Source organism: Myotis lucifugus, unplaced genomic scaffold (genome assembly GCF_000147115.1).
Source record: "Myotis lucifugus unplaced genomic scaffold, Myoluc2.0 scaffold_5, whole genome shotgun sequence".
NCBI classification, from domain to species: domain Eukaryota; kingdom Metazoa; phylum Chordata; class Mammalia; order Chiroptera; family Vespertilionidae; genus Myotis; species Myotis lucifugus.
The window spans coordinates 1,931,318-1,947,367 of NW_005871053.1; the positions used below are offsets into that span (position 1 = coordinate 1,931,318).

At 40.3% G+C, this 16,050-nt stretch overlaps 2 pseudogenes; both read right to left on the bottom strand.

Annotated features, from left to right (window-relative positions):
- Window positions 1–4,622: 4,622 nt before the first annotated feature.
- Window positions 4,623–5,501, bottom strand: LOC102438961 (annotated as a pseudogene).
- Window positions 5,502–6,357: 856 nt separating this feature from the next.
- LOC102439282 lies at window positions 6,358–9,643 on the bottom strand (annotated as a pseudogene).
- Window positions 9,644–16,050: the final 6,407 nt, after the last annotated feature.

A 16,050-nucleotide genomic window follows, 5' to 3' on the forward strand; every position in this document is an offset into this window, starting at 1 on the left:
AGCAAAGGGAGATTCTTTTTTCCTCTGATAATAACTGTGAGAACTTGGTAGAGCTTCAGGAGATAAAACTCACAAAAGTGTGCGGACTCCCTCAATGACTGGCTCCCCTGGGAGTTTTTTTTTCTCTCAGACTTGTCCACATTTAGCCTCCAGCAATTAATCAATAACAGTTCAGGTTTTCAGGAATACACATAAAACAAGATTATATATTGACCAATTGACAAAAATGTGACCAGAGGCTTGTATTTCCTCTAGGAGCAATGGGTTCAGTATTTGCTAATTCAGAGTTTGTGATGACTGTATGGAACGTAAGTGCCCAGAAAAATGAGAACAAACTGATGATTGTATGAAAAACAAATGAAAAACAAAATGTATTTACTGATGAAGTGATGAGATATCTGGGATTTTCTTAAAAATAATTCAGGGAGCCCTAGCTGGCTTGGCTCAGTGGATAGAGCGTTGGCCTGCACACTGAAGGGTCCCGGGTTCGATTCTGGTCGGGGGCACATGCCCGGGTTGCGGGCTCAATCCCCAGTAGGAGGTGTGCAGGAGGCAGCTGATCAATGATCCTCTCTCATCATTGATGTTTCTATATCTCTCTCCCTCTCCCTCTCTGAAATCAATTAAAAAAAAATTCAGGGAGGCACAGGGAATTGGATGAAACACATTGGCAATGAGTTAAAAATTGATGAAGCTACCTGATGGGTATCTGGGGGTTTGTAAACTATTTTTGTGTACATTTGAAATTTCCCATAATAATGTGTTTTTAAAAAACAAACTAACTAACACCCAGTTCTAAGTATTTAAAGACTTGAATTATAAATATTTTCATGGACTTTTACTGCTCCCAATCAATTTTAGTACTTGACTCAAAGTTTTCCTAAATTTTTATCCCCTTCTTTAGCCTTTTATTTCCTCTAGGTTTACCCTATTCTATTGTTGTACATAAAAGAAAATGGAAGTTTGAATACAATCTAAGCGTTTAAAAAAGAGTTTAATTGAACTGTACAGATGCAGAAAAAGTAAATTATGTCTTTTAGGGTTCTATCCACCTCTCTAGAACAGTTGACACATTAAGCATGTAAGCTGCTATTGGGCTTTTATTTAGACAGTTCTGCTTCCTACCTCAAGGACTCAGTGAAATCCTGTGCTCTTTGCTTTGATGAGAGTAAATTCTCTAAGGAAGACATCCTGGCAAGGGTTAATGCTTACACACTGAGTCCAGAAATGGTTGACTGAGTTTGTCTCAAATAGCAAAACATTTTTTTTTTTTTTAGTTTTGTATTGACCTTGACCCTAGAGCAGTGGTTCTCAACCTTCCTAATGCCACAACCCTTTAATACAGTTCCTCATGTTGTGGTGACCCCCAATTTCATTGTTACAAATTGAACATAATTAAAGCATAGTGATTAATCACAAAACAATATGTAATTATATATGTGTTTTCCGATGGTCTTAGGCAACCCCTGTGAAAGGGTCGTTCGACCCCCAAAGGGGTTGCGACCCACAGGTTGAGAACCGCTGCCCTAGAGCATAGAGGAAAATCTTAGACTGCCCTTGCTAGGTAAAGAATATATAAACTGGCCCCACCAGTGTGGCTCAGTGGTTGAGCATCAATCTCTGAACCAGGAGGTCATGGTTCGATTCCCGGTCAGGGCAAGTGCCAGGGTTGCGGGCTCGATCCCCAGTAGAGGGCGTGCAGGAGGCAGCCAATCAATGATTCTCTCTCATCATTGATGTTTCTATCTCTCACTCTCTTTTCCACTCTTAAATCAATAAAAATATATTTACAAAAGAATGAATAAACTGACCTGTGAGGTTGGCTCACAGAGAGGGAGGAATAAACTCCGTTTGTCTTATTAAAAAACAAATAAACAAAAACAAGCCAGAACTAAAAGAAACAGGAGAAAAATACAGGGAAAACAACATAATTGAACCTTGTGCTTTCCTAATATTTCATGCCTGTAGGGCTCAATTTATTCCCTAACCATTAATTCAAACATCAGTAGCTCCACGGTTCAGACAGGGCAAACATTATTACCTTCATCTGAAAGATGAAGGGAGCAGGGCAGTGAGCGGACAGAGCCAAGATTAGGACTCAGGATTTGATTGCTGTTCAGCAATCCACAAAGGTAACTCTAGGACCCCTCCTCTCTCCATTGTCTGGGTGTCTTTCAGGCCTCACCTTAGTTATAATTCATCCCTTCACCATGGGTCCCTTTACATCTCTGTTCTCCTATTGTGAGGCCTTCCCCAACCACCCTCTCCAAGTACCCGTTCACTGATCCCCGTCAGCTTTGTGATGCCATTGAGCCCAAAGCAGCGCTGAGTAAATATTTGTTGACTAACTTCTTTCCTTTATTAAAACCTGCTTTCAGTTAAAATAGAGTCATCTCAAGATGGTTGAAAAGGCTTAATAGAAGACATGTTCTGGGGGTTACTTTCATTATAATAGAAAAAACCATACTGTAACCACATTGTGAAGTGCACTGGCCAAAGGAACAAAGCTCTAACTTATAGCAACTAATAATTTGAAGAAAGTATTTTTGCACAGCAAGGGATCCTTTTGATGACTTCTGACCTAAGTCCAAGGCCAGACCTGGGAACAACCATCATCAGAGACAGAGTGAGAGAAGAAAAGTGGGTGAGAAGAGAAGCGTAGTGCTGTTTAAATTTAGAGAAATGAACCACAGGATTTCATTTCGCCTGAAATATATTTAATATCAGGAATAAAACCTTGCAGTATGTTTAAACAACATCCTTTTCTGTCCTCCATCTTTCTTTGTCAGGCATCTGACTTTTACCTGAGTGAATGGTTTCCACACTCACAGGGAAGGGAAGGGAGGCCTTGCCTTTTCAGCTGAGCAACCAGAGGGATAGTTCTTTGGAGGTGCAGACCTTCATATAAGCAAGGGTAAAGCAGAGAAATCCCTTTCCTATGAGCTTGTCTATTGACTAAGAGTTTCATGTAGTCTTCCGTCTTGGAACAATTATGTGGCATAAAGGGGGAGCCTTTTCTCACAGAAACCCATCATCAAAACAAATTGTAATTAGGATAAAATCAGGGCATGATTAGACTTCTAGTAGATTCTGAAAAATGCTAGATTAAAGCTTATTTAGGTGATAATCCATATTGTGGTGTTAGGTAAGTTTATTTCTTCTAAAAATCAATATTATCATATTGGTTACTTCTAATTTATTCTCAATTGCTGCATATATTTTGGCAATTTTTGTGCTGATTTGCTTTTGTTTATACCTAGTTTTGTTCCAGAAAACATTTAAGATGGCTTACATTTATATACATGCAATAAGAAAAAAATACATTAAAAATGGTGGAAGAGGAAATCAATGTAAAGGAAAAGTGAGAGTAGAAAAGGTGAGATAAAAATAAAAATGCCTGAACATAGACCATTTGCTAGGTGGTAGGCACTATTCTGAACACTTTGCATATGTGAATTCATTTAGTCCTGACAACAACCCACAGGATCAGTACTACTATCCTCTCCATTCTACAGGGAGGTAAGTGAGGCCTGGAGGAGTGACTGAGGCCATATAAGCAGTAAGTGGTACAGCTCTGGGGCTCACACTGGGCACGCTGGCTCCATGATGCTTTCCTGATTCAACAATGAAGCTGGAAATAAGGTTAACACACAAAGTAGAAATTGTAAGGTCCTGCAGTCCTGCTAGCGACCGACCACAGATTTACCTCTAAGATTTTTGGCAGACAAAATCGAGAAGGAAAAAGCAATCAGTTACATGATTCACAGTGTTTAGGAGATAAAAAAACAAGCTAGTTGCTCAAGAGTAGCATAATTATTTCTGGTTGGGAGACCAGGAAGAAAATTCTCTTGTAAATTCTCACAAAGAAGCCACTATGTAATGAAGTGGACACTATTCTCCAGTCAGGCTGACAGGTTTTCATAAGGCTGTTTCTTACAACATCCTTCACTGTGTCATAATGTATAACCGACACCCAAGCCAAATTCAGTAAAAGGCAATTGGGCAGGGGTGGGGATTTCAGAAGATGTGGTCAGGTCTGTGGATCTCTGCTGGCCTGGCTTAATTTAGGAAAACATTTTAGGCTATTTAGAGGGAAGAATGGACTGTAGATCCCACAGGCCACTGTCTGTAATTATTATTCCTCTCAATTGAGCTTTTGTAAAACTTTGAGTGGTAGTGAGTTTGAGGTTATTTCCTGACCAGGGCCTGAGTGCCACTCTTCTATGCTGTTGGTAAGGATGGAGTTATAGCTTCATCAGCCAACTGAGCTGGGTGAAGGATGGATTTTCTTGTGAAAGTTGAGGAAATGCAAGGATACTGTGTGACCAGAGGGCCACGCACTTGGTACTGAACCATATTCAACAGAATAGAATTTGGGGTGTTGACCAGCCTCAAAATATTTGGAACCAAAATGACTTTGTGGAGATCAAAGTATTTCCCATAGAGAATTGCAAAAAATTCCCCACAGAGAATTGCAATCTGGAATTCTTAAAGCAGGTGCAACCAAATACCTACCTTGGTGATTGAAAATATCTCAATAAAGGACTCCTACAATTTTCAAACTTAAAAATAAAACCAAAGTAGTAAATATAGAGACATGACTTTTTTAATAGATCAGTTATTTAATTAGGTTCTTTGTAAGAAATGTAGAGTACCAGTCTGTGAGGATAAAGCCCATTTGTGAGAGCAAACAGAGCAGAGGTAGCCTTGGAGCTAAGGTACAGCTTTGATTTGGGGCAGAATGTGTGAGTCCGCGGCTTTCTGGTCAACCATGCACTGCTCTGTAATCTTGTGTTCCTCTTTCTCCGGTCGAAGAGCTCACCGTCCTGGTGTCTGGGCTTGCATAGCTCTTCTTCCTGAATTAAGCATCAGTGAGATGTTTGGGGATTGTCACACAATGATATCAATTTTGGTGGAGGTGGTGATGACAAATTTCTGGTGTGTTCTACGTGGAAGAACTCGATTAAGGGACAGAGACCCAGTCACTAGTAACAAACCACTGCTCAGCAGCTTTGGGGAAACCACCCTCTTGCCTCTGTGGCGCCAAGAGAGGATGCTCAGGATGGTCCTGGGAGTGATGCTGGCCTGGATTTCCTCACATGCTGACTGGAGGGTTTCAGCTTTTGAGGCCCATCTTCAGTAAAATAATATCTAGGGATTTTTTGAAGTTTAATCACTCCAATACTACCATTCTTGTCGCCACCAACTGATTTTGTGACAGTAGCAAGAACTTTCTCTTTCCTTTTATTTTCAATCCTGGTTTTAGCTGCTGAATCCTTCCTCATGTGCATGGCCTTTTGGGAATACATAGCCAACCAGGAATATCTGCCAACTCCTCGGAGTAGGGTGGGGTTCCGGCTGCAGCAGAGCTTGCCTTCTTCGGCATCTTGGCCTTGAGTTACCCTTCTTACCCTTCTTACCCTTGCCACCAGGATCAGCCTTCTGGCTTCAGGCTTCTTCTCTGTAGTATCTGGCTTCTCAGTTTTCTTTTCACCTGCCATTTTGCAAGATGGGAAAGAGCTATATAAACACAACTTTAAAATAAAATAGTATAAAGAACCTTAACAAAAAAAAACTTCTCCTTTCCAACAACATGAAATTTAATTTTGTTTTTATATTTTACTCAGATGAACCAATTCGTAATATTCTGCCACATTTGTAATATTCTGCCACATTTGCTTTATCATCCTCTATCTATCTATCTATCTATCTATCTATCACCTATCTATCTAGATATAGATATAGTTACAGATACAAACAGACATAATTATTTTTGAACCATTAAAGAATAGTTTACTTATATCATGGATCTTTACCCTTAAATACTCGAAAATGTATTTCCTAAGTGCGAGTTGAATATTTTTTTACTTAACCATAGTGCAACTATCAAATTCAGGAATCTTAACATTATTCAATATTTTATCTAATCTCTGATTCTTACTCCAGTTTCATTGATTATTCCAATAATATCCTTTATCCCTTCTTTTTAAAAATTTATTGTACTGTTTATTTGAAAAGTATTTGTTACATTTTGAAAAATGGCCATGTTTGCAGTCATAATAATGTGCATGAGAATACTTCAAGTAGGAATACAAAGATGATCTATGTGAACAAGTTTGCTTTTACAGACACTGCACAATCAGCCATGACCCCCACTGCACGTTTTGGGAGCACTGACTATTGTGGGAGCGTCTGACCTAGAACTCAGGGAGATCAGGGTAGTATCTCAGGAAAACGTGACCCGGCCAGCCTCCATTATAAACATCAGCGACAGGCTTTTTTTTTTTTTTCTTTTAAGAGACAAAGGGTTTCCCAGCATTCAGAGCTGATCTACAGCCCTGCAGAGGGCGGTGCCCTCTACACAGCAGATTGCCGACTGTCACTGACATGTACAGGTGCAGAATGCTCATCAGAAACACTTTTTCTTTTCTTTAAAAATATATTTTCAGGGTGCAACTTTTCTGTCTCCTTGGCGAGCTGGACGTTCTCCAGCCACACCACGTAGTGAATCTTCTGGTTTGGGTTCTGGTGACCCTCGCAACTTGCCATTTTCCTCAGCGAGACACTCCACCTGCTTCCTTTACATTTCCACCTCCTGGAGTGTTCTCTCCCTTTCTTTATAGAATTCTTCCAGTTTTGATCTCAGCTGTTCGTTTTCTTGGAATGCTTTAGACCAGCGGTTCTCAACCTGTGGGTCGCGACCCCTTTGGGGGTCGAACGGCCCTTTCACAGGGGTTGCTTAAGACCATTGGAAAACACATATATGATTACATATTGTTTTTGTGATTAATCACTATGCTTTAATTATGTTCAATTTGTAACAATGAAATTGGGGGTCACCACAACATGAGGAACTGTATTAAAGGGTCGCGGCATTAGGAAGGTTGAGAACCACTGCTTTAGACTCTAACATTCTGGTTCGTTCAACTTCCTCAGTCATTCTAAGGTGGTCTGTCTCTTTGTTCTTCAGGGCGCTCTGGACTTCTTCTAGGTCTGCTTTCATTCTCAGCATTTCTTCAACTAAGTTATTTTCGGCCAGTCTTTCTTTGATAAGTTCTTTATTCTTCAGCTGCTGGCTGATTCTGTTCACTGTTGTCCTTTTGCCTTTTAATATCATCCAGCTGACCTTGCAGAAGCCAGTTTTTCTCTCTCAACTGCTCACCTTCCAGGTATAGGTTTTCCATCTCACTCAACTGCTTCGTCATTCTGAGGATTTCAGCGTTTTTTTATTTCTTTGTCTTTATTTAGCTTTGTTACAAGGTGTTGCAAAGAAATCTTAGAGGCTCAGCCATCTTCTATCTCTTGTTCTTGTGTTTCCAGGAGTTTTGCCAATCGAGTTTGGAAATGAGGCGGTGTTTTAGGGTTCTGGGGATACTCACAGCAGAACCCATCACATGTTCTAGCTGCCTCATTTTGAAGTTATATTCATTCTTCTTCTGTTATATCTCCTCTTTCTTTTGGTTTAACTTGTGCTGAAGCTCCTGGATCAGGGCCTCCTTCCTGGTCCGCTCCTCTTGGGCAGACTGCAGGAGCCCCGAGTGCTTCTTCAAGGCCTCCGTGAGCATGTTCAGCTGCTCAGGAGCACGATCCAGGTCCTCACAGAATATCTCGCTCTGTCTTCAGTGAGTATTCTTAGCCTAAGGGCTTCTTTCAGATCCAGAATACCCACTTCCTGTTTCTTAACACTTTGCTCTCTTCTTTGTCAACCAAAGCAGAGTTGTATTTACAGTTGATGTCCTTCAGCTCTTGCTTCAGCTCTATGGTTTCTCAGGGACTGATGCCCTCAGCTCCTGGCTCTGGCTCATGAGGTCAGCTACAACTTCCTTGTCAGCATCTCTAGACTTCTCCAGAGGACCGATGACTTTTTCGGTAGCACACAAACTCTCTTCCAGTTTCTGTACTTTTGCCATCGGCAGCTCACACTTGGCCATCTCTTTCGCTTTTTCTTGGCACACAGACTCAAGAATGTCTAAGATTTCTTTAGGATTGTTTTCTTTATCCTCTTCAAATTATATTAATAATTTGTTATTGTGTTCTTTTTCTGCTTCAAAAAGCTCCATCAAATTATTCAGACCAGGTTTCAGAGCCTCATTTTCTCTTTTGTAGTTTTTTTTTAAAAAGTTGGTCAATTTCCCTAGCTGGTTTGTCTCAGCGGATAGAGCGTCGGCCTGCGGACTGAAGGGTCCCGGGTTCCATTCCGGTCAGGGGCATGTGCCTGGGTTGCGGGCACATCCACAGTGGGGGGCGTGCAGGAGGCGGCTGAATCGATGTTTCTCTCTCATCGATGTTTCTAACTCTCTATCCCTCTCCCTTCCTCTCTGTAAAAAATCAATAAAATATATTTAAAAAAAAAAAGATAAAGGTGAGAATAAATTAAAAAAAAAAGTTGGTCAATTTCAAACTTCATTACTTCTTATAAGTTTTCATAGAAATCTTGGAAATACTTCATGTAAGCAGTCTCATCTTTCTCTCCGGTCAGAAAGCTTTCTGGTAGTATCTGCCCTGAAGGGAGCTGGGCCAGGTGTTCTGTGAGCCTCTTCACTTCAACGTGGAGCTGGCTCACATTGACTTGGGTGTCCTCTGCCTTATTTTTAATCAGCTTGGCCCTTTGAGGAAAATTTAGCATTGCTAGGGTTTCCCCAAAACACCTGGATCCAGGATGAACATTTGCAACTATGGCTGTTCTGGCATTACCTCCAAGGAATTCCCGGAGTAAGAAGGTGAGCTTGGAGTCTCTGTAGCAAATATGTCTCTGTTTCCCACATTGACAAGGGTGGTAATCACTTGGCCCAAGAAGCTCAATGGTCAATTTATATTACCTGATTCCTTCAACCTCATCCCTCCTGCATGGGTGTCTCTCTGCCTTGAGATCCTGCTAAGTCCACCAGATTGAGTAGGGAGGTTTGTATACTCATAGTCTCATTGCTTTTCTTCATTGATTCTACTGTAATGGCAAAGAATGTATGAGATGACTGAGGATTCTGTGTTCATTGAACTCGATGCCACATGCCTGTTTCTCTGTCCTCCATACAACACCCGATAGGCTCCAGCCGCTGAGGTCACCATCTGCTCCACCAACAGACTTCCTTCTTGATATACTCCCTTATGTACAGTCCAGCTGATGCAGAGTCCAGTAGGTCATAGATCTGCTCATTGTAGATTTCAATAAAGGAACACTTACAAAGGAAGCTCTTTCCTGCTCCAGCCTTATCTTTTTCAAGATCAATTAAGAAACACAAATATTCAAAATTTGGTGGGATTACTCCTCTCAGGTTATGAGAAAAATGATCATATTCAGATGGTCCCATCATAGTATATGTTTTCTCTGAGCCAGTCTGTCCATATGCAAAGATGGTGCCATTACACCCGCCCATGCAAGATTCCACAATGCCTTTGGCCTCAGTTGAGAACACAGACTCCTGAGTGGTGTCCATGCCGGCAACATGATCAAAAGTGAAGGTCTTGGGCTCCCTGTTGGAGCGCAGCTGGAGAGTTGTCGAGGAGAGAACACAAGCATAAGTTTTGCTCTCCATCAGCTGATCCAGAACCCTCTGTAGGTGGATGAAATTCGCACAAAAACTTTGATGGCATCACCTTCATTACTTGGATGGTTAGACTGACAATTTGTCATACTGCGTAACTCAGTTTTGGAGCTGGCCCCCATGACACCCTCACCTCCGGATCCCAAGACCAACTCGGGGATCCCCTCAGCTCCAGACGCTGCGAGCCGGGTTCCACCTGCTGAAGGCCAGGATTTGAATTTGGAGTTGAGGCAAGCACTGAAGCCGCAGAGTTGCCCGGCCTCCTCTGTTCTATCCCTTCTACCATATCCTTGTAGATCTCCAATTTCATTAAATTTTCATTTACCCTTCTTACAGTGTTCTTTGTGTATGTTTTTTTTTTTGCAAAAATATACTTATTTTCATGTTGGTTAGCTGAAAATCAATAGTATTTGCATTTTTTAATGACAAATTTATTTCTATATTTTAGAAAAAACATAGCTCACTGAAAAGCCAAAGAGTAGGCTAAAATTATATTTCTTACTCTGTGGGTTTAATGCTATGATTACAGAGTCTGATTGCATTCTGCATTTCTATACCCCACCAAAAGTTTCTTATACACTCAAAGGTTTTTCCAAGACCACAAACATGGATATGCCCTACGGCCTCCTCCTTCCTCAGAGACTGCTCTCCCAGGGCCTCGCTCTCTAACTACAATGTGACACAGGTCATTGTTAGTCCTCTGCACAGCAGTTGTCCTATGATTTGCTTCATTGTTCTCTTGGGTTGGAGTCATTGTTTCCTGGATCTCATGCATTTTGTGTATGCCCCCATTTAGTGGAGGCATACCATCAACTAACCATCTAAGAAAGACTATTTTTATTTTCTGTCTATTTGTGTCTGGGTAGATATGTATAGGATTCTAGGTTGCAAATATTTTCCCCTCAGGACTTGGAATGCTTTCCTACACATTTTCCCAGTATATCCATAGTTCCAATTATAGTCTGATTCTTGTTCTTCTGTAGGTAACTTGTGGTGTGTGTGTGTGGAAGATTTTAGGATCTTCTTTTGGGTTCCAGAATTGGACAATTTCACTTAAATTAAAAGTTAAAGTCCTGCCAATCTGGCATGGCTCAGTGGCTGAGGGTCGACCTATGGACCAGGAAGGAGGTCACGGTTCAATTCCCGGTCAGGGCACATGCCTGGGTTGCTGGTTGTGGGCTCGATCCCCAGTGTGGGGCATGCCGGAAGCAGCTGATCAATGATTCTCATCATTGATGTTTCTATCTCTCTCTCCCCCTCCCTTCCTCTCTGAAGTAAGTAAAAAATATATTTTGAAAATAAGTTAAAGTTTTGCCCTGGCTGGTGTGGCTCAGTTGGTTGGAGCGTTGTCTCATATACCAAAAGATGGCAGGTTCAATTTCTGTTCAGGGGACATATCCAGGTTTCAGGTTCGATCCCCAGTCAGGGGCTGTTCCGAAGGCAACTGTTTGATGTTTCTTTCATCTCTCTCTCTCCCTCTCTCTCCCTCCCGCGCCTCAAATAAATAATAATTTTAAAAAAAGTTAAAGTCCTTACATTGACCTACCCTTTCCCACCGCTTTCAATACTGCAACCCTTCTGTTTCTGCTCTGTACTCTCCTAGTCTCTCTGACCCTGTTCTAACTTTTAAAAAAATTCCGGACATATTCGCTTCTAACATACCATAACGTTTACGTATGGTGTGTGTATTATCTATCTCTCCCTTGCTAGAATAAAATCTTCATGAGGTCGAGGAGTGAATTTACCATCTTTAAATAACCAGAACAAAGCCCTAGTACCCTGTGTGAAGTGCTCGATAAATTTTTGTTGAATGATATGGAATTCCAAGAAAAGAAGACCGGCATGCATTTTAAGATGGACTGTGAATTTGTGGAATGCAATGAGTTGTTCTTTCAAAAAATGAGACAGTTGAAACAATAAATCCATTAAATGGGACTTTTTGGACATTAACTTGAGGGACCAAACAGGAAGCTATAAAAGAAATCAATCAATCCTATTAGGGTTGGTAACACACTAATGAAAAGCTTTGAGGGAAAAAAGAAATTGAATATGTCTTTTACTTTATTTTTGGATTATAAAATATTATCCTGTTCAAAACCCCCTTACAAAGATAAACAACTGTGCTAATGTAATCTCTTTAAATTAATCTTTTTGGGGGGGGGGAGAGAAAGGGGAGAAAGGGAGGTTGGGAGGGAGGGAGAGAGGGAGAGAGATTATTGTTCCAATTATTTATGCATTCATTGGTTGATTCTTTTTTTTAAAATATATTTTATTGATTTTTTACAGAGAGGAAGGGAGAGGGATAGAGAGTTAGAAACATTGATGAGAGAGAAACATTGATCAGCTGCCTCCTGCACACCCTCTACTGGGGATGTGCCCGCAACCAAGGTACATGCCCTTGACCGGAATCGAACCTGGGACCCTTCAGTCCGCAGGCTGACGCTCTATCCACTGAGCCAAACCGGTTAGGGCTGGTTGATTCTTATATGTGTCCTGACTGGGGATCAAACACACAACCTTGGTGTATTGGGACGATGCTCTAAGCAACTGAGCTACCTGGCCAAAGCCACACTAGTGTAATCTTGGTTAATTCAATAAAACATATACTGTAGCTGATGCATTTAATTCTAATGAAAACTGTAAAAGATTACAGCATAAAGTTTAAAGAATAATTGTTTATTGGTAGTTTATATACATTTGTGCGGATTTCTTATAAATGGACTTGTGAACATAATTTTAAATTTTACTCATTTGTTCTCCAAATACATATTGAAAAGTGAATAAGACACAGTCCTAGTCTTCAAGGTTCAGGTAGTTTAGGGCCGGGCAACAGACAGATAAACAAGCCTAAATTTACAAGGTGAATGGTTAGAATTAAATTTTCTGACTCTCTAGAATATTGTTTAGAGTTTAATTTAAAATTCATATCTTCAACACTTTGTTAAATGCACAATTTACAAACACTTTTAACTCCCATAGTTGAAATGTGAGATACATTTTGACTTTTAAATATCTATTTTATACCCATTTTGCAATTAATTAAAACATGATACTAAATATTCTAACTAGAAACCTCTTTAAATATTATAATTACTAGCTTCCTGATTTTTGAGGTGTCTTATCCACATTACATTTTAGCCTCTTGAAACATACAATTTGAATGCCTGGATGCTGGATTTATTAGTCAGAAAACAAATGAGAGGTAGAATAAAGCAGTCATTGGTGAAGCCACATTTCATTTGTCAAGGGAAATTTCATGGAGGAGGCCAGTTTGAAGAGTATCTTGAAGATGAGACATAGAATTGAAGCAGGTTTGGCCAACATTCTGCTAACAGCTAATGATCTGCTAATCATCATGGACAAATCTATTTCCCCCAGCATAGTGTCAGGACACACATTGACTTCTTGCTGGGCTGAGCTTTTAAAGTTCAAGACATTACTGGCTTTTAAAATTTTCACTTGACAGCACTCTTTTGATAGTAATTTGGCCAAAATGGTATTTAAAAATACTGCGTATAAATGGCCACCTGAATGCATTTCTCCCTTAAATTATAAGACCTACTAGATAATAGCAGTCCATCTTGAGGCTGGGTAAGGAGTTTTTCTGTTAAGGCTTATTCACACCAAGGCATGCCAGCTTTTGTTGCCAAGTAGTTATGATTCAGAAGGACTATAACTAGACTCTAGAATTTCTTTAATTGGAGAATTACTGCCTGGATTCACTTTTTATGGCTTGATCCCATAATGGATGAATTGGCCAACAGCTGAGGGAACACATTTCATGTAGGGCAGATCTGTGTGGGGGTATTTATTCATTGGATTTATATGGTATATTTTATCCCAAATGAAGAATGTTAAAAAATATTTACTTGAAAAAAAGTCAAATACCAGGATAGTCACAAGGGAAGAAAGTAAAGCTAGTAGAGGAGAAAGGAATATGGTTATTTGGAAGAAGTAAGATAGAGAATAAAGACAAAATATATATATATATATATTAAACAACTAAGGTGTTTGTTGGTGTTGCAAGGCACAATTATTACTATTTTAATTTATTTTAAGAAAGGGAAAACATGCTTCATTAGACAATGGCTTTTACTTTTGACATTATATAGCAGATTTTAACACATCTATACTAATAAAAGGGTAATATGCTAATTAACCAGGTCAACTGGCCATCTTCTGGACGTCCGACTTCCTGCCGGACAAAGCCATGGTAATGGAGGCCGAGGCAGAGGCCATTAGGGGTGAGATCAGGCTGGCAGGGGGTTAGGGGCAACCAGGCCGGCAGGGGAGGACAGTTGGGGTGACCAGGCTGGCAGGGGAGGGTAGTTGGGGGTGACCAGGCTGGCAGGGGAGGGCATAAGGGGCATTAGGCAGGCAGGCAGGCAGGCAGGTGAGTGGTTAGGAGCCAGTGTTCCTGGATTGCGAGAGGGATGTCCGACGGCCGGTTTAAACCGGCCGTCGGACATCCCCTGAGGGGTCCCAGATTGGAGAGGGTGCAGGCCAGGCTGAGGGACAACCCCTCCCCCCAAGTGCACGAATTTTGTGCACTGGGCCTCTAGTCTATATATAATTCAGTTTTATGAAGTCAAAGTGTTTACTCTGTAAACTCAAATTTCACAGGCAGAAAGTCATGCAAACTAAATGAATCAACTACCAAGTGTTCAGCACCCTAAAGTACTTCAGCATCTCTTAAAGGTTATAAGAATAAAAGAAATTTCTTTTGTTCTTAAAGATCTAACAATCTACTTTGGTAGATAACACATGACATAATTGGAGAATAATATAAGGCTAAATAAAAGCTTCTGTTTTTTATTAATATAAACTAAGTTATACGGTAGAGAGTGAGATACTTTTAGAAATTCAAATATCAGTGTGAGGAGGTCAGCAAAGTCTTCACAGAGGAAGGCAAAGTTGGGTTTAAAGGATGAGATAGAGGATGAAAAAGACATTCAGATGGGAAAATACTATGAAGCAAGGTTTGAAAATATAAATTTGATAACTTCTCAAAAAATATTTTGATATGAAAAAAAGTAATAATTACAGTACTCTAAAAGTGCAACTCAAAACCACAAGGCATCACCTCACATTCATTACAATATCTACTATCAGCTCGGCTGCTGTGGCTCAGTGGTTGAGCCTTGACCTATGAATCAGGAAATCACAGTTCAATTCCTGGTCCAATTCCCCATCAGGGGACATGCTGGGGTTTCGGGCTCCATCCCCAGTAGGGGGCGTGCAGGAGGCAGCCAATCAATGATTCCCATCATTGCTGTTTCTCTCTCTCCCTTCCTCTCTGAAATCAATAAAACTATATTTTTTAAAAAAGATACCTACTATCAAACAGAAAATAGCAAAGTTTGGTGAAGATTTAGAGAAATTGGAACCCTTTGTGCACTGTTGGTGGGGAAGTGAAATGGTACAGCCTCTATGGAAAACATTATGGGAACATGGAAGGAGTCGAGGGTTTGGGGGTGTACATGAATTCCAGACTAGAATACTTGAGTCCATTTCATGCATTCATTGCACAACTACTTACTATTATATCTATAGCACCTGGGGTTTAATACATGTTTTTTTTTAATGAGTAATATTATTTAGAATCATCTGGGATGGCTGCTACTCAGTACACAAAACTCTCTTAAAGAGCTGTTTATAGGGACAAAGTCTGTTTTTTTTATATACACAAGTTTTTGTATAGAAGCAACACTGAGAGAATAATACTTAGCTGTTGAGCTGCAGAGAGAGATTGATGGATTCAGAGGAATGGCCTTGGGAACAGCAGAGGCCACACTAGGAAGATAATATACCCCACCAGGCACATTCGGTTCGATCGCCCTTTCAGAAGATAGTGAGACCTCAGTGTATTACCAGTCTTCAGTTTTGACTAGACAATCTCTAGTCAATTCTTTGTGTTTGAGAATTCAGTCTCCTGACCTGAGTGAGGGAGCAGGGTCATAATTTTCCAGCGTTCTGGTAGCTTGGGCCAATCACATAGGCACTACATAGTGAAATGGCTGCAAGGCTCCCAGCTGGGAGGGAGTAATGAAAGGAAAATGAATTGCACATATTCTCTTCCAAAACAGTCCTGCTCAGTGCCAACCAATTCCATTTTTTCTCCTGTAATTTTCCTACTTCTTCTAATTCCGTAAACAAATTTTTCTGACAGATGATTATAAATTTGTCATTTGGGGTTCTACATAAAATTTCACTAATATCTTAGACAACATTTTGTGTGTGTGTGTGTTTTAAGAAATTAGTTCTTTAAAAACTTTATTATGGAAAATTTCAAATAGAAAAAGTAGAAGAGTATAATCAGTTCCTGTTTCTCCATTATTCAGCTGTAATGCCTAACAAGATATAGTCATTCTTGTTTCATTTAACAACCACCTCCAGCCCCTAGATTATTTTTTCCTTTATCTCCCCACATCCTGGTCATTGGCTTATTTTAAAGCAAATCCCAGACATTATTATCATTTTGTAAATACCATGAACACACCTAAATACA